A 26,114-nucleotide genomic window follows, 5' to 3' on the forward strand; every position below is an offset into this window, starting at 1 on the left:
CTATTTGAGCAAACCTAAAAAAAGATGAATTATATTATAATATTGTAAAGTACTCAGCAATCTTTATAGGACAAAATCTTTTACTATAGGGTAAATATGGGAGGAATGAGCGTAAGTAGCAAATTCAATAAAGTATACATTTTTTCTTCTATTTTCGTTTACGCATAAGCATCAATACTAACACCGAACATTCTCATAGGAATGTGATTTATCGGTAACACTGCACGTCATCTTTTTTCTATGAATAGTTAATAATTAATTAATTATATCTTACTTTAACAAGAAAACTGAGCTGATTAACAGCTCTCCTAAGGCTGGCTCGAAGGATTAGATATTTTTACGTGGCTAGGAACCAACTGGTCACCTAGCAACGGGACCTACAGCTTATTGTGGGATCCAAACCACATTATATCGAGAAATGAACTTCTACCACCAGAAATAAATTCCTCTGATTCCGCGTTGGCCGAGCCCAGAATCGAACTTAGGACCACCGGATTGGTAGCCAAGCGCGAAAACGACTCGTCCAACAAGGAACTATGTATAGTTAAAAGACATATTTATGTTTAAAAAAAGGGTGTACATGAACTATAGCTTATTCAATATACGAAGGGGTATCCATTTGAAATTTCCTACAAGGCCCCAGATTTTCATTATGATATAGTAGCTATTCTGACAATGCACAGATCGCTCACGTCTTTTTTTTCTGTTCTTTTTCCTCTTCACATTTCTCTTTTCACCTCCTATCTGCAACCCACCACAGACAACTAACAACCATGGGCACACCTGTTTAAGAGACGGTACCCAGATCACTATATCCTCCAACAGGATCGGACCCAGGACCTGTTGCTAGCAAGGATTGTGAGGCATCGCTAGGACAGGAGGATCACTGTAGACTAGGACCAACTATGTAAGTCCTACGCTAAACAGCTTAAAGGTTAAAATGCTCGCTTCTCCAGCGAGAGATCCTGAGTTCTTTTCTAAACGAGTCGGAAAAATTAGGACACGTGCTATTATTTCTATTTGTTCCTCTTTTAACGCTACCATACTATAGGACGCTCATAGGGTTTTGCAACCAACGTGAAGGGTAAACATGATATACATTGCAAAGACACCACTTGGCACTTATTTAAGTAAAATGGATGTAATATTTATATATTTTACATATATATATATATATATATCTATATATATAAATACACACATATATATACACTATATATATGATACTGATACATATATATAGTGGTTTTGCAACCAACTTGAAAGGTAAACTTGATATACACTGGAAAGACACCACTTGGCACTTATTTAAGTAAAATGGACGTAATATATATATATATATATATATATATATATATATATATATTTATATATATATATATATATATATATATAATATATACATATATAGATATATATACTATATATATACATATGAATTCACACATATATATACACTATATATATGATACATATATATTATAATATATTTAAGTACATACATATTAAAAATTGGAAATAAAATCAACATAAGCTTATTCGAGAAACCGGCCGGTATGCATTTGCGAATATTAGAATATCTGATATTCCGAATGAAAGGTTTCAACCCAAAAGTAAGAGGTCTGGTCGCCCTGGCCGCAAAAATTTCATTGAACTACGGTGGAAAATATTTTGGCGTAGCGATGGTTGCTCATTCAATTTTTTTTTTTTATTTCTCTCACCAAACACAGCTGAGAGGCAAGTACATAAATCATTGTTCAAGAAAACAGATCCCACCTATTATATACATATATACATACATATACATACATATATAATATATATTATATATATATATATATATATATATATATATATAGTATATAATATATATATATAATATATATATATATATATATATATATATATATATATGTGTGTGTGTGTGTGTGTGTGTGTGTGTGTGTGTGTGTGTGTCATCATGATATGAGAAATCAGACAGCAATATGAGACACTGAATATGCTTACCCCTATATGTACCTATATTTACGGTTAATGGCAAAAATGTTAAAATGAACTATTATAAAAGTCTCCAGTAATAATACTGACGAACAATGTTTAGCTAATTAATATGAAAAGAATGTTTCTACATTTATTCCGCAATTACATCCAATGCATTCAATATCAGGGAGGGAGGGAGGGAGGGAGGAGAGAGAGAAAGAGAGGAGAGAGAGAAGAGAGAGCGAGAGGAGAGAGAGAGAGAGAGAGAGAGAGAGAGAGGAACAACTGAAATGAAGTCACATTTAGAAAATGAGGACACCCTACATCAACCGTCATTCCATTTGCGAATCTTGCTTTCAAACGCAGAAATATGCCACAATTTATAATTTGTAGCTTAAATGCAGGGGGAACGGGATACTTTGTTTTGGAAAGTGTTTATTTAAAGGTCATGTGTATATTGCAAAAATGTAATAAAATGAGGTTTATTAGCATTTCTACTTTAACGGCAAATTCACAATGAAAATAGGGTCTGAACGATGATTTTTACATTAAAAAATAAAATCTACTTATCCCAAAATTATATATAAAAAGATAACCCATTAAAAGGATAAGAATCGTAGAATGACATTAAAAACGATCTAGCCACAGGCAATTGTATTACTCACAGAAGAAAACGTATAGTTAAAAAACCCGGTACAGGAACAAGAGAGTTTACGAAATAAGAATTACCAAAATAACGGCAAAGATTATGAAAGCATTCCAGACAAAATTATAGTAATTCATCACCCTTCGTTCAACAAGATTCATCTATTTGTTAAATGAGATTTACGGCATCACAGTGGAATCGCAAATGATCTCCCTTATAATAAAATCCCTCTTACGACACTAACATTCATAATGTGTTTTTATTCTGCCATTTCGTTAGCAATGCGGTGAAACTGTATTTTTTGTCAATGGATTTCCTAAGCCGTTTCATCACCAACTCTTCGTGCTCTGATGATCAGAAAACACGTCGGAAGGAACGGACGGAAGATAAAAAAAACTTGATGAAAATTCCAAAAGTATGTTGGAGAGACATTAAAACCATCCAGTTGTATTCAGTCAAGAAAATAGGGAAAGAAAGTGAACAGGTTAACGATGATGAAACAGCAACGAACGATAGAAATAATTAACAAATAGAACGAACTGAGATTTTTCGTTCACTCAGATGATAATGACCAACAATTATATACGGCATTATACCATGCAAGCGTGAAACTGATTAATAACAGAAGCGACCTGTTTGAAAGCAGTTAATAAGAAATACAGCATCTTACAAACTATGCATATGGTAAAGAATTCAAGAAGGCTAGATATCTCGCATAACCGTCAAGAAATATTTTTACACTCATAAATTATTAATTGCAATGACTAAAATATCACCGCGATCGAAACGTATGACGGAGGGGGAAAATTGCACTAAATTACTCTCAAACTGAAATAACAGAAAGGTAACGTTACCCTCATTAGTCTAAAAATATAATGATGACGAAATACAATTTGCGCTCATTATTACTAAAATAAAATGACGTAAGCATACCGTTGCATTTATTGCCATTAAAATGTAATGAAGGAGGTATAAGACAGCACATCAGACTGTAAATGTAATGGCAAAATGATGCAGTTGCACTTATCTTCACAAAATGTAATGACGGTATACCGCTGCTCTGACGGTCATAAAAAATGTAATAAATACCCACACTTTTCTTACCGATACAAATGCCTCTTCCGGTAACTTAATGGTTACAAGTAAATGCAGCTTCGATGTTAACTCGAACAATATTTACGCAACTACCTTCTTGGGTAGAAGGTACCACTAGTTATCTCTTAAGTCTATAACTAGGGATGAGAATCGCTGAGATGATCGGATATTGAGTACTGCGCGTGCTATATATAAAAACACAAGATTGTTCTATTACGATGCCGTTTCAAATTACTGATAGCGTTAGCTGTGTAATGAATTTAAGCACACTCTTATTAAAGTTCTTAACTTTTCGAGAGAGAGAGAGAGAGAGAGAGAGAGAGAGAGAGAGAGAGATCTATATCAGCGTAGAGAAAAAGCGAGCGAAAATTTGAGCCAATTCGATATCACATTTGTTATTTCTACTGATTAGTCGGTCTTTTTCCTGCAGTCATCAACCAGTTGAAGTATAATTACCAGTGACTAGGCCCCAATTAACAGAATGAACTGTAAGATTATAGAGCAAGAATTACTTTTAATTCCAAAGCAATTGTTTTCGGTCAGGTTCATTTTAACAGCTTTGATATTTCTTTTTGAAGGAAACCTTCAAAATAAAGGTATACTCGCGCTACAACTTTCGAGCTGATTTATCCGCCGAGGCCGTGAGCTTTTCATTTCGGTAAATATAACTCCCAAACTCGATATCGAGGTACACAGAGCCATCTATTTTGACATAATAAAATGACAAACAGATGCGTCTGTCGAAAGAACGAGACTTTTGGAAACGTACAGCACGGTAATTAGAGTCGCTGGCTAATTATTTTATGGAAAGGCATCTGCACGATCTCGCGAAACAACTGGTAGATTAAGTGTAGTATAAATCCCAAGGAAATGTATGAGATTCGTACTTGATCGCACTTATACATACATACATACATACATATATATATATATATAACATATATTATATATATATATATTATATTTATATTAATATCAATTTTTTAAGAATAAAGGCAAAGTAGCAAGTAGCCTGCTGGCCTTTTCTAGCTTAGGCTTGAAAGAGCACCAGAAACAGAATGAAGATACAACACTGGCAGCGTGATAGGAAAAAAGTAAACCAAAAATTATATACCACACTTCCGACTTCACTGAATTGTTTACTGAAGAGTTCAACTTTGGTTCATGAAGGGCTTGTCAGGAAAATCTATAATGACTGATACAACAGTTACACCATAAGCCGTCCTATGATATCACAACAGAAACCAATGGTAGAGCAAATGCTGATGATTGTAACCAAATAAATTTAGAATATAAAATCAACAACAGTAACAACAATAATACGAATGATAATCATATCCAAAGCCTACAACCTGTGTTTGAATTCAAAGCCACACTTATCCAGCTGTAAGACCGACAGCCAGTATATGCCCCATAATTCAGGAAGGCCCTTTGTTTATAGACGATAATTGCCTGGATAGACTGGGACAAACTAATTTAGAGCAGGAACTCCTCAAACACCTTTAACGCTCTCCTAACAGACACTTGCCTCTGTTTTTGTCTCTTGTGTCTTGCCCTCGACAACAACGCGTTGCGAATGCAGTAATTGGCACAGCCACTGAGCGATTAGCTAGCTCAACTCTTAGACAGACGGTTCAAAAGTGCACAATATTTTTACAAACAGATCATGCACTTTTAAATTTCTGTAACGGAGGTTGAAAGAGATCATGTGTAATATGATTTTCTGACTATAATATATATATATATATATATATATATATATATTTTATATATATATATATATATATATATATCTTATTAAGTTTTCATGGATTAGCATAATAATGTAGAAGTTCATTAATATAAGGATCTGAGAATTGCGTCACACATGTTTATTGGGGACATTCCTGACTGTTAAAATTACCGTCCGGGAAGGCGGGGGTGGAGGGCTTGCATGAAAACAGAAAACTAGTTCCCAGGAGAGAGAGAGAGAGAGAGAGAGAGAGAGAGTATGGACTTTTTCTTTTTCATAGCTTCCTTGGCTATTATTTACTCCTAAAGATTTGAACAATTCTTTAAATATGACGACTTTCTACTTAATTATCCGTAACGACTACAGGGAATTCTATTTTATTAGTGAATTTGCGGACTTTCCACTGCTAGGTCCCACACAAAAAAAAGTCTGCATAAAAATTACATATTTCGATCATTTCAAAATATTTTGGTAGCAAATGTTTCTTGCAGATTTTAACAGTTAGGAATATTCATCTTTTAACGAAAATATCACACCACATGGTTTTAATATCCGCAATATAGTGATCTATTCAACACTAATACGAGAGATAAAAGTTAAATCGAAAATTAATATCCAGTAAATAAAGATGCCATAATTTCGCCCGTCAGGCATAACGAATTCACAGTTTGCCCCTGCCTTCGCTTATAACACAACCGAGAAGCATTGTTTGTTTACCTTTAAAATGCTTGGAGCTCGCTCGTGAAGGAAAACTGCTTTACACACACACCACACACACACGAATGTATATATAATATATATAATATATTATAATATATATATAGATATATAAATTATATAATATTATATATATATATAAAATATATATATATGATATATAATATATATATATATAATATACATATATATATAGATATAATATATATATATATATATATATATATATATATATATATATATATATATATTAGTTTTGTGTACACACACACACACACATATATATACACATACACGTGTAAATAAACACACGCGACGAATTTAAGAGAAACAATGAAGTGGTGCTAGGCTTTTCGATTCTGTCCTTCACTTAGCAGACTGAGTAAAATAAAGTACAGTTCGTAAAAAGGCCTAGCACCACACCACTGTTTTTCTTTCCTTCGGGGCATTTGTTTTTTTTTTTTTTTTATTCATCACGTTCCATATTTTTGTGATTCAGTGTGTGTGAGTATGTATGTACGTATACTGTGTATCTATGATTAATCAAGCACACCGTGGAACTTCCTTTATAATTTTGGTCACGAGTCCTTCCTTATGTCAATTTAAATACATGGAACGTGGGATGCGTTCCTTACGGCCTACTTAATTGACAAGTAGGTCAACTAGGTGAATCTCACCCGCACGTTGAGTGAAGATTAATCATGAGAGCTGGCAGACGGCTGCTTTAGCCTTGAAAATGCAAGAAAATGTATCAGAGGCAGGTACGCAAACAATAAATATATGTATGTCTTTAACATACGAATACATCCATTGTGTCATTAGGACTTTCGTGTCATAAATAGTCTACGGGTAATTTAGTTTCACCGAGTGCATACACACCCATAACATAAACACGCACACACAAATCTATATACATATATATGAATACATATTTAATAATATATATAAATATAAATATATAAATATATAAATATATATATATATATATATATATATATATATATATATATATATATATATATATATATATATATATAAATATATAATATATATATATATATATATATATATATATATATATATATATATATATATATATATATATATATATATATATGCTGACTACCACTAACCCCCAAAACCCAAAGGTAACCGACAAACAATTCGGATTATCTAGAATTACATCTTACTTTCCTCCTCTACACACATGCACACGCACGCACACGAGCCCACATGCCCACAAAGAGTTGGCAGGCCTTTGAAATAACACAAGCGGAAAAGGGAGTCGTGGCCTGCGTAAATGTTTTCGAATAGCGCACATACAACTGGAGGAAGACAAGTACCGGGTCTTTACACGAGAGAGACAGGATTTAGTGGAAGGGAGGCTTAGAGATTCATTGGAAGATAGCACTGCTGAATATACGAGATGATTCGTGCTTGTAGTTAGCGGGGTGTGGTCCGACTGAGCAACTTCAGAGATAAATGAGTCAACGGGATAGGCCACCAGACGATGATTATTCTGCGTCGCTTCGTTTTTAGATTTGCTTTGTAATGACAGTTTCTCTTCCGAAGACACAAATGAAGATGTTATAGATATGCACATGTATACATGAATACGCAAGTGAATATAGCCGTGTTTCTGAGTGGAGATGTCCATCAAGATTGTAGACATATAAAGACTTGCCAATAAATACGGATGAATGTTCATGCGAATGTACAGCTAAAAAAAACCATATGGCAAAACTGGATATGCATCGTAAATTCTTTTAAATATAATCATTACGCAAGTAAAGATAACAGTGTGTTGGAACAGACACCAGCCGATGTTCAACAAGCCTTCATAAAAACGTTCAGGAAATGGCAACGAGTCTGTGGCTGGGAAAAATTAATATCTTTTATGGTGATGAATGGAGAGGAGGGAAAACGCGCAGGGAGCTGAAGGAAGAGTCAAGTCGCTCTAATTGAAGAGTAGAAGAATTTACAGGCAATGAGCAGAACTTCCAAGGATACTTAAGCGAGGGTATTCATTTTGCAAAGGAAGTTTAGGAGTGATGCTAAATTTCATGGTACCTGGAAAGGCTTTTTAAAGGTGAAGTGAGGTTTAACGTCAAGCAATATAATAAATATAAATGCTTTTGTTAATCATATCAGAAAATGTGATCATAATAAAGATATTTCAAATTGCTTATTTATTTATTTATTTATTTACTTATTTTTTGGTTCTAGTTCCTTTAAACTTTACCTTCCATCGACTATTTCGTACTGATTTTTGTTTCAAGATTCCCTTAGGCCTGAGAAAGGTAATGTCGCTAGGATAACATACCAAAGAATACCTTATTCAACAAAAATGATAAAATACGAGCATATAAAGAATACCTGTTCAGTGTCATTCATTAATTCTGTTCACATGTAAGTTGTTCATACACACTCAACACAGCCATACCACTGTTAGATACCATACAAATATCTATATATATATGTATATATATATACTAAATTATATACATATAATTATATATATATATATATAATATATATATATATATATAATATATATATAAAAGAATACAGCGAATACCACGGGAAAATGATAGTCAGAAATCCAAGCGCTTTCGTCTTTATTCAGACATCGTCAAGGAGCTACTAAAGTACAATTGGAGAGGAAGGCCTCAGGTACAAACAAGATCAGGAATACCAGATGGTTAATTATCAAAAGGGTAAAAATTAAAAGGGATAATCCAGGATTATCGGATATCACACGGTCACAAACTTAAACAGATTCTGACCCTAACCGAAATTACAAAGTATCTTTACAGTCCAAAACATGTAAAAACTAAATATATTAATTTTGTTGCTTATATTTATCTACAACTTTTTTAATTATGAAAGCATCAAGTTTAAATAAACCAAGACTTAAATTTAGAAAATTTCTATTATTTGACTTGATAAAACAAGATTCAATGATATTCCTTTTAACTGTGTCATTAACTGTAGCCCGCAGTTTATTGACGCTGAAATTAAAACTATTTATGATATTGCATTGAAACTTAAATACCCAAGGACTTTTGTAGATGTGGCATGGTAAAGAGCTAGAAAAACCTTTTATTCAACCAATGACAAACTTGAATTTAGTAAGCATAACATTCTAAAATTACCTTATGATGAAAGGTTTTTAGATATTCGTAGAATTTTAAAGCTTTTTAACATAAATGTTGTTTTCAGTAATATTAATGTCAAGAGTTTAGTAATCAAAAATTCTCCTAAAGATCTTCCAGGCTGCATATATGAAATTCCTTGCAAAAAGTGTGATAAAGTCTATTACGGACAGACCGGCAAATCTCTTTCACAGCGTCTCAAGCAACATCAATATTCTGTGAGAACTGGGCAAATATCGAATGCATTATTTGTACATATGAGAGATTTAGACCATCCTATTAACTGGAGTCAAGCAAGAGCCTTAGTCCCATGTAATGACACAGTTAAAAGGAATATCATTGAATCTTGTTTTGTCAAGTCAAATAATAGAAATTTTCTAAATTTAAGTCTTGGTTTATTTAAACTTGATGCTTTCATAATTAAAAAAGTTGTAGATAAATATAAGCAACAAAATTAATATATTTAGTTTTTACATGTTTTGGACTGTAAAGATACTTTGCAATTTCGGTTAGGGTCAGAATCTGTTTAAGTTTGTGACCGTGTGATATCCGATAATCCTGGATTATCCCTTTTAATTTTTACCCTACCCTTTTGATAATTAACCATCTGGTATTCCTGATCTTGTTTGTACCTGAGGCCTTCCTCTCCAATTGTACCTTTAGTAGCTCCTTGACGATGTCTGAATAAAGACGAAAGCGCTTGGATTTCTGACTATCATTTTCCCGTGGTATTCGCTTATTTATGAAGGTCACGTGCATCTACTGTGAATTTTTAAGATATAGATATATATATATATATATATATAGATAATATATATATATATATATATATATTTTATATAAATGTGTATATGTGTGTGTGTATATATATATATATATATATATATATATATATATATATATATATATATATATATATACATGTGTATATAAGTGTGTGTATATATATATATATATATATATATATATATATATATATATATATATACACATATATATATATCAGTAATTCTAATTTTGGAGAACAGATCATCAAAACTGAATAGACATTTATCATCCACAGGTCTTTCACTCGAGGGTATCAAGACTTAAAATATAAAAGTTGCGAGACGCGACGGGGCACAGTGAAGCCTAAAGACAGAATTCGAGTTTCGACTAAAGTAGATTCACATCAACCGTGCATTTGATGTCTAGGCTAGTCCCTTACGACGCTCCTGATTGGCTGTTGATAAGCCAATCACAGGGCTGGAAACTCTCAGTCTCTCTCGAGAGTTCAAATGGTAAGATCTATATTCCACTTCTCCAGAGGGATGCTTTTGAAATACGTATCCCTCAGGAGAGGTGGAACATACATCCTGCCTATGTGAACTCTCCACAGCCAATCAGGAGCGTCGTAAGGGACTGGCCTAGACATCAAATGCACGTTTGATGTGAATCTACTATTGCTGTTAATCAATGCTAATTTAATTTCATTCCTTATATCAAAGGCACAATGTAATTAATTGGAACGTGCTTGAAATTTTCCTCCACGGAAATCGAAACCTAGCTATACAGCTCTTGAAAAGAACAGTTCCAGCTAGTGATCGGGAATATGAAAACTGGGAATCAGTTCGTTCTCATCCCGGGAGAAACAGAATATTTACTGATATATTCTATTTTACTTAAATTATGACAAGCAATGGGCAGCAAGGCGTCGATAACGTAATATTCAATATATGCGAGATTAAATAAGAATTCAGTATTTCTTATGATAATAGAAAATTAGTATTTTTGACAAATATTTTTTTTTATCAATATTGGGGTTTCAGAGACTAAGAAATATAGTAGCGCTAGCTGGACTACCATGATTAAACGGAACATAAACAAGACTTGACAGTTGGTAATTATTCAAATAGGAATTAGTTAATAACTATTTTTTTTTCATACAAAGATCAATAGGTTCTTATCAGCAGAGGAGCGTGGAGTTTTAATGACCCATCAATGTCGCCCATTAAAATTCATTGATAAGATTAATTGAAGACCTTCAAGGTAAACGAGAATTTAGAAGAATGCTCTAATACGCCATGTAGAACGGTCAATAGATAAGCCACCTATTTTATAGCTATCGGCCACTGATAAGATCTAATCTAATCGTGGGTATTCTATAGACCCTGGTCCTTCGTAAGTTGGATTCAGTGTGCCGTACTGCGCTTCGCAATTTCAGAAGCCAGGCTCTCTTATGCTGGTAAAAGGAAGAAAGTAATCGATAATCCTGAAGGCCTGTCCACACTAGGAAACATTATTTGCAAACTGTTTGCAAACATAAGTTGCAAAGTGTTTGCAAACAATGATTCCTAGTGTGGACGGGCCTTAAGCGAAAATGGACATCGTCTGTATCTAAGAATGTGTCTCATACAAAAGATAAAATGGAATTCGAACACAGCCCAAAGAAGCATCTTTCCAGTTTTTCTTCTTCTTTAGGCAGACGGTAAATATCCGCAGCTCATAACTTTGAAGCCTCTCGTGATGGCGGAAGCTGGTGCACTTCAGTACCCACAGATGACAATGACATAGGCTGCGGATCCTTACTGTCAGCTCAAAAATAAAATAAAATAAACTAAAATGCTGCCCATAACGGTAAGAAAATAGTATTTCGCCCTGATAATATCCAAATCCTGTAAAGATATATTTAACAATTTCTAATCAATGATAATTCATACACCGACTATGCAGTACCTAAACGATAAAAGATTACGAGATAAAACTGATTTAGTAACTAACATCATGTAAATGTATAGAAATACATATAAAAAAAAAACTTAAATATCTTTAAAAATAATCGTCACGATATTATTTAAACCGTGCAAACGTTCCGCTGTGAAAATAAAGCAGTACCAAAAAAAAAAAAACAGACACACACACACACACATGGAAGGTATACATTACGAGACTAAAAATTTTTTTTTTTTAAAAGCCGCTGTTTTAAGATTGTTTACTTTCCACTTATTACTAATAATCTACGGTTCACCCGCAACAACGAATGTTTGTTCATTTTTTGCAGGGACCCATAGCAACAATAAAACGAGTTCGAAAAAACTGGAATTAGTTCTTCCCATCGTCGCACAGCAACGCTAGGAAGGGTGGGACTCGATTCTCAACATTCCTTATAGGTAATCAACTCTACAAACAACCTGAGTCAACTCGAATCCCTCGGATGCTAATGTTTCAAGTGTTTTTTTATGACTCACTTACCGAATGGACATAACGCTAACAACTTCAAAAGAGGCCTTTGGGGTTCATTTCGTCCCTAAAATTCTTGGCAAATGTCTTAAAGGAAGTGATTACGTTGGACGACATGTTATATAATGTACGCTTGTTTAACTGGCTTAATTGGAGAGAGATGTGACCAGAACAGTTTTACTTATTTTTTTTCTAATCTAAACTTTAACACGTATGGAGTGAGAAGAAATCAACTGGTTTCCACAACCAAAACCAAATACAGAAAGAAATGCGTTTTCGTCTTCCATTACTGTCACAGTTCTACTACAAATGTGAAAAATGACTCGTGTACTTCGTTAGTGATACGCTGATATAAGACATGGCGACTCGTGACATGAGAACAAGGTAAAGAATAAGTACAGATAAGTAGATTAATAAATAAATCAATAAATTATCTATTTATATATCTGTGTGTATATAAATATACTTAAAAATATACAAACACACACATACACACAGCTTATATATATATATATATAATATATATATATATATATATATATATATATATATATATATATAGTGTGTGTGAGTGTGTAACGTGATACTCTTGTGTATACAACTTCCAGGTAACAGGGCACTACAAATAAATACAGAATGTACGCCCTAAGTCTATCTATCTATTAATTTCTCTACTTCGCACTCTCACTCTTGCTAGATATAAAACCGTAATCATACATGTCAAATTATAAGCGGCAACTATGATACCTGGCTATATGTAAAGTAAATTGATTGATTTACTTATGACTACTAAAACCAGCGTCACAAATGATCTCTATTAAAAGTCGTTTGAAGGTTTCAGTTTCTAGAAAACATTTGAAATACATTTGATTGAGTGGTCACTGACGGTCAGACATTTTGAATTAAATATTTTTCAAGTTAGAAAGTCACTCGAATGAAACTCGGACGTAGCCTTTTCAGTTGAATAAGTAACATAAAAAAATTGTGATCTTATGCTAAAGCAAGTATTCTTACGTGCATATCGAACAATTAATATTGCTGTTGATTCAAGTTCGCCTTATCCTCTCTCTCTCTCTCTCTCTCTCTCTCTCTCTCTCTCTCTCTCTCTCTCTCTCTCTCGCCATTCCTTTCATTTTATTGTTCATTGTTTTCCGGTTAGATGTTTGCATGTAGGCGGAGGTAATAATTTTTAAGGTCCCGCAAAAAAACGCATTGAACAACGACCTCCAACTCACCCGCAAGCAGTATTAATCTACTAGCAATTTACCAATCCCTATTAAAAGCATATTCATCTGGTGCTTCATGCAAGTGTTTTTTAATTATGTATGATAAATTCGTAAAGTAACTAAGTCTAAGGGAGGGAACAACCAGCCCCTTTTCGTTTCAGGGAATCCCTTCTCACCCCCAACCCCTTGGGAAAGCGGGGGAGGTGGGATGAAACCCCATTATAAACCATCTTGGGGGTCCCAACTATAACCCTGCCAAGTTTCATGCCCATCGGGCCAGCCGTTTGGCCGTGATGGAATGACAGACGGACGGACAGACATAACGCCCTTTATATTATAGTAAGATATGCAGAGCACTTCAGTTCTAATAAGGGCTGGGAAATCCTGTGTATAAGATGGCAATCCTCAGCCCTACCCATAAAGCCCAAACTGTGGTCCAGAAGGAAATATCTAAGGCTTGCAATAAAGTGGGAGCGACGGGGTGCGGAAGGAAACAAGAAAATATGACTGACAAGGAAATACTAAACACTGACAATGGCCGATTCCATAAGGTCGAAATGACCACCTTAAATAAATTAATCAAAATAAGTAAATGAAACTGCAATAAATTATTCAAAATAAGTAAATGAAGACTCCAATAAATTCTTCACAATAGGCAAATGAAGACTTCAACAAATCATTAAAAATAAGTAAATGAAGACTTCAATAAATTATTCAAAATAAGCAAATGAAGACTTCAATAAATTTTTCAAACTAAGTAAGCGATGACTTCAATTAACTATTCAAAATAAGTAAATGAAGACTTCAATAAATTCTTCAAAACAAATAATTGAAGACTTCAATAAATGATTCAAAATAAGCAAATGAAGACTTCAACAAATTATTCAAAATAAGTAAATGAAGACTTCAATAAATTATTCAAAATAAGCAAATGAAGACTTGAATAAATTTCTCAAACTAAGTAAGCGATGACTTCAATTAATTATTCAAAATTAGTAAATGAAGACTTCAATAAGTTCTTCAAAATAAATAAATGAAGACTTCAATAAATTATTCAAAATAAGCAAATGAAGACTTCAATAAATAAATAAATGAAGACTTCAATAATTTATTCAAAATAAGCAAATGAGAACTTCAATAAATTCTTCAAAATTAGTAAATAAAGACTTCAATAAATTCTTCAAAATTAGTAAATAAAGACTTCAATAAATTATTCAGCACCCCTAAGTAAATGCAGAGGAGAGGGGAGAAGGAGAGAGAGGAGAGAAGAGACTGGAAGGAGAAGAGAGAGAGAGAGAGAGAGAGAGAGAGAGAGAAGGAAATCTGCGGAGCAGGAAAAAGTCAATCAGGGACACACAAAGGGCAGGAGGTATATTCCAGAGTCTTCAATAACGTCCAAGCAGTCATTAACATGAGAAAAGACCCGCATTCGACCGCCGCTCGTTTCACTGAAGACGGAAAAGGTCACGTCACTTGCATGTTACGAATGTAATGAATACTTCCAATCTCAAATGCTAGACTATTAGCATACTTTCGGTATGCCCAGACTCTTCACGTCACACTAATGACTGGATTTTTTTTCACTCCACTGAATTCTTAAACTGTAATCAGGGAGGGACTATATTCAATGCGTGTTGAACACACACATGCACATGCACACAAAAAAGAACGCATATCTGAAAGATATATGATTTTCGCATTAAGAAAAGATTGTTCAGTGCTTGCCTACTCGGGCTGGTTGACTGGGAGGTTTCAATCAAATTGGTTTCACGACAATCAAGTTCAATAAAGTTCATCGAGGCTGTAAATAAGAATTGATTCAAATATAAATATATAAACTAATATATATATATATATATATATATATATATATATATATATACATATATATATATACTCAAAAATCACAGTAGTTCCACATGACTTCATTAAATAAGCGAATAACCAACAGGAAAATGATAGGCAGAAATCCAAGCGTTTTCGTCTTACTAAGACATTGTCGAGGAAATGTATTTCTTTCGTTTCTTTCGTTCCTTGACAATGTCTTTCCTATGGTATTTGCTTATTATATATAATATATATGTACATGTATATATGTATATATATACATACACACACACCACACACATATATATATATATATATATATATATATATATATATATATAATATATATATATATATATGTATATATATATATATATATATATATATATATATATATTATATATATATATATATATATATTAAGTATTCACTGTACAGGGTTTCATCTTGTTGCTATAATCTTAGTAAGCAATATCATTGCAACATTGAATTTGACTTGATGATAGCAGATGCACGTAGCTTGTGACGATAGTTTTGTATGATAGCCTAGTAGCTATAGTAGTGATGCTGTATGGTGCTATTTGTTAAGGCTATATTCTGTTCTGCCGAGTTTAATTTTAATCATTAAATGTCTCTGTCGTTATCATAAATGGTCACGGAAAAAACGTGATATATATATATGTGTGTGTGTGTGTGTGTGTGTGTATGTATATATATACATATATACATATACATATATATTATATATAATAAACGAATACCATAGGAAAGACATTGTCAAGGAACGAAAGAAACGAAAGAAAATACATTTTCCTCGACAATGTCTTAGTAAAGACGAAAACGCTTGGATTTCTGCCTATCATTTTCCTTGTGGTATTTGCTTTTATATATATATATATATATATATATATATATATATATATATTTTAATATATATTATATATATATATATATATAATTATAATTATTATAAATATATATATATATAATAAAAATTATATTATAAAATATATATATATATTATATATAAATATATATATAAATATATTAGTATTTATATATTATAATATATACACGTTTTTCCGTGACCATTTATGATAACGACAGAGACATTTAATGATTAAAATTAAACTCGGCAGAACAGAATATAGCTTTAACAAATAGCACCATACAGCATCACTACTATAGCTACTAGGCTATCATACAAAACTATCGTCACAAGCTACGTGCATCTGCTATCACATCAAGTCAAATTCAATGTTGCAATGATAATGCTTACTAAGATTATAGCAACAAGATGAAACCCTGTACAGTGAATACTTAATGGCGAATGGCGTCCCTTTCCCAGATTAAGATCTTAATCCGTCCACACAGGAATTCGGCTTTTTTGGGGGGCGGGGCCAGTTAACCGATTTCACCGGGATATTTAGATGACTTATTTCTCAGCGCCAGGTCAGCTTATTCTGAAAATTGAAGACATTAGTAGAGGAAAAGACCCCATATAGACTCCACTTTTCTAGCCCCGCCCCCCGCCCCCCACCCCCCCCAATGGGGGCGTGCTACCCCCCTCCCCCTCCCCCCTCCTGATTGGCTCATTGTTTACGTACGTGAGGCCTAAAAAGGGGCGGGGCAACCCCCAAAACCCCCAAAAGGGGCGTGGCCACCCTGACCCCATATAGACTCCACTTGTCTGGGGGGTGTGGCCACCCTGACCCCATATAGACTCCACTATTCTGGGGGGCGTGGCCACCCCTGACCCCAAATTGACTCCATTTGTATTATAAGCTCATGTACGTACATGAGCTCATAATTGACTCCATATGTATGATAAGTTCATGTACGTACATGAGCTCATAATTGACTCCATTTGTCTTACAAGCTCATGTACGTACATGAGCTCATATTAGGGGGGCGTGGCCTCCCCTACCCCAAATCGACTCCACTTTTCTACCCCAGTGACGTCACATAACTATAAGGGAATAAAACCATCCTTTCAACCAAATCCACTATTTCTGGGGGGCGTGGCCACCCCTGACCCAAATTGACTCCATTTGTCTTACAAGCTCATGTAGTACATGGGCTCATATTAGGGGGGCGTGGCCTCCCCTAACCCCAAATCGACTCCACTTTTTCTACCCCTGTGACGTCACATAACTATAAGGGAATAAAACCATCCTTTCACCCTCCACTATTCTGGGGGGCGTGGCCACCCCTGACCCCAACATAATTGACTCCATTTGTCTAACAAGCTCATGTACGTACATGAGCTCATATTAGGGGGGCGTGGCCTCCCCTAACCCCAAATCGACTCCACCTTTCCTACCCCCTGTGACGTCATGTAACTCTAAGGGAATAAAACCATTCTTTCAACCCCTGACATACCCCCTGTGACGTCACGTAACTCTCCGGGAATAAAAACCGAAACATTTCAAGCCCTCACCCCAAATTGACTCCACCTTTCCTACCCCCTGTGACTCACGTAACTCTCCGAATAAAAACAACATTTCAACCCCTCACCCCAAATTGACTCCACTATTTCGGGACCCTGTGACGTCACGTAAATCTCTGGGAATAAAACCATTCTTTCAACCCCTAACCCAAATTGACTCCACCTTTCCTACCCCCTGTGACGTCACGTAACTCTACGGGAATAAAAACCAACATTTCAACCCCTCACCCCCAAATTGACTCCATTATTCTACACTGTGACGTCACGTAACTCTCTGGGAATAAAACCATTCTTTCAACCCCTGACCCCAAATTGACTCCACCTTTCCTACCCCCTGTGACGTCACGTAACTCTCCGGGAATAAAAACCAACATTTCAACCCCTCACCCCAAATTGACTCCACTATTCTACCACTGTGACGTCACGTAACTCTCGGGAAATAAAACCATTCTTTCAACCCGACCCCAAATTGACTCCACCTTTCCTACCCCCTGTGGACGTCACGTAACTCTCCGGGAATAAAAACCAACATTTCAACCCCTCACCCCAAATTGACTCCACAGTCACCAAACACATGCAACAAGTTGTAATAACTGCGATAACTCTTCACATCCTTTGAGAGACGTAAAAGAAGAATGCAAGGAAAAAGGCAGAAAAAAATAAAATAAATGAAGAATTAACAATGCATTGTTATACTATTACACAGCGTATCCATGGTTATGGTTACGTTTTGTTATATAACGATTAATTAATACAAGAATTTAATTAGAGAAGCATAATGTTAACCTCACATAAACTTTAATAACCTATAAAATAATTAAGCTTAGTTGGTCTGAATAATAAAGTAAAGAGTCATGAAACAAGAAACATTACCCTCAATATACACTACCTCATAAATCACGAAAAGAGAAACATTACCATCAATATACACAGCCTCATAAATCATGAAACGAAAAACGTTACCTCCAATATACACTACCTCATAAATCATGAAACGAGAAACTTTACCCTCAATATACACTGCCTTATGAAACAAGAAACATTACCTCCAATATACACTGCCTCATAAATCATGAATCGAGAAACATTACCCTCAATATACACTGCCTCATAAATCATGAATCGAGAAACACTGCCCTCAATATACACTGCCTTACAAATCATGAAACGAGAAACATTACCCTTAATACACTGCCTCATAAATCATGAATTGAAACATTACCCTCAATATACATTGTCTCATAAAAGTTAAAATGTAACTTTGTATCGCTTTGAATTTTAATATCAACATTAACCATTGATATACTTTAGTGAATTATCTAAATTGATAAAGATCCACCACGTTTAAGGTAACTAAGAAAACTGAAGAATCATCCAACTCACGGCGAATAATTCAGTCTTTCCTATTCCTCCGAGTCAAGCGATAGTCCATTGACTCCAAGCATCCATTCTATCGTCTAGATAATCTATGAGAGGCCAATCAGCGAGTTATTGCAAAAAAAGTAAATAAATAATAGTAAGTAATCCGTTCAAGAATGTCACTCAGCAAGATAGCAGGTGCACCGAAAGTCATGAAAAAGCGATTGCCAGCGTACTTAAAGTGTTCATGCACATTGTTTTCGCTGTCATTGGTTTTATATGCAGTAAATGGCACGCAGTAATTGTGTTATTGGTATGTCAAGCAAGAGGATGAGTTACTAGACTTCTGTTATGTATGCCATTTTGCGTTGCATTCATTTTTTTTATGCGAGTACTGGCTGCTTCTTATGTCTGATTATTTGATGTAGCTGACATCACAAAATGTTTTTTGTTCCAGGCTGACGTTTTCAGATGTTAAATTTAACTTAAGAAGAGGATCAAACGTGACCTTGGGCTGATATTCGGGACGTCGTTTCGAATTCTGCCACCGGATATGAAAATTTACTTTCTATTTCTTGCATATGAATCTAAAGCTTTGTAGTGACACAAACATACACCACCCACCCACCCACACACACACATATACATATAATAAAAATATATTTCCTTGATGGAACAGTACTATATAGTCTTATTTTCATATTATCTAAACCTCTTCTACGTTATGTATTTTCCTTGGAGGACCATATGTAATTTTGTCAAAACTCTGGCGGTTCACTAATTGTATACTAGAAATCCTTTGCCTTTATTGTTACAGATTCGCTTTATCATATTTACTTAAATCTCCGCTTTACAGTAAATCAACACTTCCCTTAGAATTTACCAAGAGCAATAGAAATCTGAGATTCAAAAGACAGATATTTTCTTAAAAGAGGCTTTGATCTTATCAATAATGAGTTGGGAACTTCCAGCCTATAAGATGCAATATTCACGGTCAAGAGGCGAAATTCGCTCAATGCAAGAAATGTTTTTTTTTATGTCAATGGGCCTCACTTCCAAAATGAGGATCGTAAAAATTCACATTAAACTATACATGAAACAGAAGAGGGGTTGTGAGACCTGACATGTAAAGAGATGCTGAGGGAATGTAGGTGGCATACAGTCACACACGCAAAGTAAGATCTGTATATGAGCAGAAGACAGGGAACTTTAGCAGAAAGAACCGAGCCATTCGCCGTATGGAACACCTTTGAAGGAGCATCGTGTATGCAGACACATCATTCAATGTGAAAAGCGTAGAAACATCCACGCATGGGAGACTGGCGTAAGAAGAAAAGTGTAAAGAAAACAAATATTTTATAGGCTTAAAGTGGTTTTACTAATTAAAAGACAGGCCAGAGAGGAACCGGCCACCCTACTGCATTATCCCTTAGTCTATTAAGCGTGCAAATCTGTAAGGCACGCCCCTCTATGCCAATTGAAGGTACAGGTCTGATTTTGCCTAGAGCATCCTATTTTTGTCTTATCCGCTGGAAAAGGAACAGAAAATTTGTAGATTTTTCAAATGGCGAGAATAGTAGATATATTTTTATCTCTGACCTTCACTAATTTTCTTCAAAAATGGAGTAAGAATTCATGTTAGGAAATTGCATCTATATTCAGATTATAATTTTCCTTTCGGTACATTTTTTTTTTTTTTTTTTTTGTATTTCACTTCATTTGCATTAAAAGTGGAGAAAGAATCGGAGTGGAGGATGAGGGTGAGGGTATGGATGAGGGTGAGGGTGTGGAGGAGGGTGAGGGTGTGGAGGAGGGTGAGGGGCTGGCGGTGGAGAATGAGCTCTAATTTCATGCTTCAGCGATGTGGCATCCTTGGCCCTATTCCCCGATGCTGGCAACACCCGGATTTATGAAGAGCTGTCAGTTGATCGATAAGATGCCACAATCGAAGTTGCACTGCATTTAATAAACGAATAGCGAGGAAAAACTTTTTCGCCACACTACCAAATCATGTTTTTTTTTTTTTCGTAGTGGATTTGTGATTTTTGAAGAAACACAAGTTAGTTTCAATGATTTTAATGCCAAGACTATATATATAATATATATATATATATATATATATAATATATATGATATATATACATATCCACACACACACACACACACACACACAACACACACACACAATATATATATATATATATATATATATATATATATATATATGATATATATGATATATATGATATATATACCATATACACACACACACACACACACACACACACACACAATATATATATATATATATATATATATATATATATATATATATATATATATATATATATATATATATAAGGCTTAGCATCAAAGTAATTGAAAATGGCATTTGATTCTGTATTTTTTGAGGTGAGAAATCCAAAATTATCATTATTTTGTTGCCCTACTTCTTTAGGGGAACATCTACATTTATCAATTTCTGAAAATCATTCGATCGTTCGTTCAATTACACCCTTTCGTTCGCAGATCTGCATCATCCAACTAACTTTTAAACTTAAAACTTGCTTAAAGAAAATCGGCATCATTAATATTCACATGAATCATGAATTTTATTGATGCTGATAATAAAAGCGTTTTACTTCGCCTCTTTCTTCCCTTTTTCTTTTTACTTATAACACTTAATTCATAAACTGATTTCGTCGGGGGTGGGGTGGGGGGGGGGGGGGGGGGTGGGGGCGGGTGGATCCCATTTATTTAAAGTATAAGAATCTCCCAAGTTTTTTATCCTGGATTTCTATTAGTATTCTGAGTTATGGATCAACAGCAAATTAACAAGCTTGTATTCTTTAAGTATATTAGTTTCATGTAGTATAAACGTAATAAGAAAAAATATCAAATAGAAAGGCGTTCAATGACTAACTTAAAGCCGGTATCTGCAGTTTCCTGGTAAGTTCTGATAAGTCTATGAAATTATTTCTTTAAAAAAATCTGCCGCAATAAAATGAACGCTATCAATTTATTTTATCTTCGTACACCGTTGCAAATCGGTTAAAGACTTTAATTAGGTTAGATTCTCTTAGATGAACCGCCTTCTTGTCTCTAAAAATGTCTTTAAAGAATGTTTTTGTCTTGAAAATTACTCTTTGTTCTAATATCGTGCCCAATGTTGCCGATTTTAGGGATAGGATATATAAAATATATTATATATATAATATATATATATATATATATATATATATATATATATATATATATACGTATATCTAATATTCATATAATATATATATATATATATATGTATATATATATATATATATATATATATATATATATATATATATATATATATACATATATTAGTACAGGGATGTTGTGAAATCCAGAGATTTCACGAAATCCCAAGGGCATATATGAAATAATCAAAAGGGGGCTATTACTCAACAAGGTTTAACAGTGTTCCATCTAGTACAATGTTTCGCCGTGTTTGGTACTAGTCCCTTTGGGGGCAAATATGTTTTTCGCTGTGTTTATGTACTGATCCCCCACGGGCTAGTGCTAAACAGGGCGAAATACATTTGACCCCCAATAGCTTGTACTAAACATGGCAAAATACATTTGACCCTCCCAGGGGCTAGTACTAAACACGGCGAAATACATTTGACCCTCCCGCCCCCTAGGGGCTAGTTCTAAATACAGCGAAATACATTTGACCCCCCGCCCCCTAGGGGCTAGTTCTAAATACAGGGAAATACATTTGACCGCCCAGGCGCTAGTACTAAACACGGTGAAATACATTTGACCCCCCATGGACTAGTACTAAACACGGCGAAATACATTTGACCCCCCATGGACTAGTACTAAACACGGCGAAATACATTTGAACACCCCCCCTCCCCCACCGCGACTAGTTCTAAACACGGCGAAAAAGTGTAGATGAATCACCGTATGTATGTATATGTATATATATATATAATATATAATATATATAACTATATAGTATATATATGTATATATATATTATAATATCTGATATATATATATATATATAGATAGATAGATAGATAGATAGATAAATAATATACGTACATACATACATATATACAGAAACAGAAGAGACAAATTCATGCGTCTAGCTTAAATTATATTTCTCCACTGAAAGTTAAATGTAGTAAATAAAATTAAAAGTACAATTAACCTTCACTAATAAAACTGTACTGTAGACAAGAATTATAATTTTTTAGTACTATTCTAGGTCTACGGCGCATATGGTACCTGTACATAATCTTTCAAGAATGACGTTCGGGTTCGTGAATGTAAATTTTATGCAGTACTACATAGCTTCAGTCTAACTTATACGCTTTCCTACAATAAGAAAATAAATGTATTCTACATCGAAAAAAAAAAAAAAAATTTTTGAGGATCTAACCACCCTAAGGGGTACGGCTGAAGAAATGGCTACTTTGATATCGCCCTTGCTGTGCACTATATGGGCGGTCACCATAATTTCATATCATTATTAACACACCGTGCAATATCTGTCACAATCCCCCGTAGGGTTATTATGGGACTAGGAATTCTTATTGCCTAATTTGCTGTAATAACAATAAAGATAGGGCAACTATATAGTGGGTAAGGACGGTTAGAAACGAGAGAGAGAGAGAGAGAGAGAGAGAGAGAGAGAGAGAGAGAAGAGAGAGAGAGAGGTGGGTGGCAGAAATGTAAGATATTTTCTGATGAGATAATCACAGTTACTAAGTGTGACCAAATTATCTCTGCGAATGAGTTTAAAACGAAATTTGCAGTAGTATGTGTAGCTTTAAAAAGAGAGTAAGGTCCAGACAAATGTTTTTTTATGATGCAATATCTAATTTAGCCTTAAAATGTTGTCCGAGAACGAATTTTAAACATTTCTAGATATCGGTGGTTTTTATTTTTTGATTTTTATAAACAGGTCTTACCTTACGCAACCATAAACGGATGTTTTTCACAGAAAACACCTCGCCATTAGTGGATCTTGATCCTTAAACTATTGTACACAGAGACTACAGTATACATGAACTAAATGAACTGTCAGTCTGTCTAAAGGGCGGAGACTTTATAATGATTATCTATGTAGTACCTTGCCCCCCAGATTGCTGATGTCTTATTGTTTCTGATGATATGGCATTCATGGCTTATTGTTTTTGATGATATGGCATACATGGTCACAGCAACGCGGTTGGTTGGTTTAGATTGCGCAGTCTTTTTAAGTGTAGTAAGGTACTAAAGAGGTTAAGAATGTGCATTTTATTTATTAAAAAAAAAAAAAAAAAAAAGCAACACGACTACTTTCACCGTTCCTAAAAACCAACACTTAAACTGGAGGTGAGCACTCTAAAAAGCAGGGAGTGGTGTAGACCTACAGTACGAAATGCATGTTTATACGTTACATTACTAAGTTGTTATCGTTCAAAAGACCCGGACCGCAATAACTTTCGTGACGCCTGTAAAATCAGTCACCAAATTCACTTTATTACGTCCAGTCTCAGTCGTCTGGGCGGGAAAAGTGCATGATGGGAAACGGTCAAGACATTTCTCTAGCTCCGCCTACTCAGTGGGTCCTGGCTAATTACTTCAGCAATGCTAACATACTGCTTCATTTTTGCTGCATTTAATACATATCGACCACCCATACACTTATATATTTTCATTAAATCCTGGACGTAATAGAATGAGCCCTCCATATTCTGCCAAAAGTTTGAGTCTAAAGAGAGAACGGTTGCATTCGCCCGGCCCCGATCCTTAGGCCTAACCTCCCCTCTTCCTTTTTTACAGCGACATAGAACGATGGGGAGGTTATCACTCATCTAAGTATAATCAAAACTAAGAAAAAGGGCACTAATTAATCTTCAAAAAAATTTTTGCACAGTACTAGACAATATTTGGCTCACCAGGTCCTCCACTTGAGCACCTCGTACTAAGCTTACTAGCTTCCTCCCTGCATTTGAGTCATCGCCATTCGATTACCATCATTTGAATTTCCTTATTACCAGTTATTATGACCAAACTATATTCATTTCTCCTCCGGAATAAGAACAGATATAGATACTTATTTCAAAGGTAACTTTCAACTTATACTTTCTTCTTACCTTCAGGCACTCGTCCTGAGGGAGTCTGTAGATGGCAAAGCACATCTCTGGAACTACATAAAATAATTTCTTCCTATCTGTTATGCGACTATGTATTGGAGGGCGGTGTAGTAATGCAATGGCACTCGAAAATAACATGTTCAGCAAGTGATCTGGAGTAGACATGGCACAATACGTCATCCCACCCTCACGGCTGGGTGGGGACTGGGGCCCGGGAGGCCTGGCCTTCCCTGTCTTCCCAGTCATACCGGCCCAGGGTTGCCAAGCAACTGAAAGCCCCTTCACCCTACACCACAGGTTTTCCCCCTACTTTCCCCTACATGGCAAACTCAGTCTCAAAATATGTAACGTTTACTTGATTCCATTCATAATTGAAAACAAATAGAAAACAAAAACAAAGTACCTGAATATATGAACTGAAGATGAAAATCTGGTAGAAATTGCATAAACCAGTATACAAAAAATTCTTCGTACAATATATCTAAAACAACTTATATTCTGAAATAAAATACAGCCACTTCTAAGGTTAGAAGTTTGACTTATGTCCGTGCAAATAACAGCTATTTTGAAAGGAATTT

The 26,114-nt window shown here is 34.6% G+C and overlaps 1 protein-coding gene across 2 annotated transcripts in view; it reads right to left on the minus strand.

Moving 5' to 3' along the window:
- The window catches only part of LOC135206183 (homeobox protein OTX-like), a 492,545-nt gene extending 466,814 nt beyond the window's left edge, over positions 1-25,731 (minus strand). For both annotated transcript variants that reach the window (XM_064237496.1, XM_064237494.1), the window contains exon 1: positions 25,537-25,731. The gene's annotated coding sequence lies outside the window, so the exon portion shown is untranslated. The remainder of the gene's footprint in view (positions 1-25,536) is intronic.
- Positions 25,732-26,114: the final 383 nt, after the last annotated feature.

This window comes from Macrobrachium nipponense, chromosome 29 (assembly GCF_015104395.2).
Source record: "Macrobrachium nipponense isolate FS-2020 chromosome 29, ASM1510439v2, whole genome shotgun sequence".
Lineage (NCBI taxonomy): Eukaryota > Metazoa > Arthropoda > Malacostraca > Decapoda > Palaemonidae > Macrobrachium > Macrobrachium nipponense.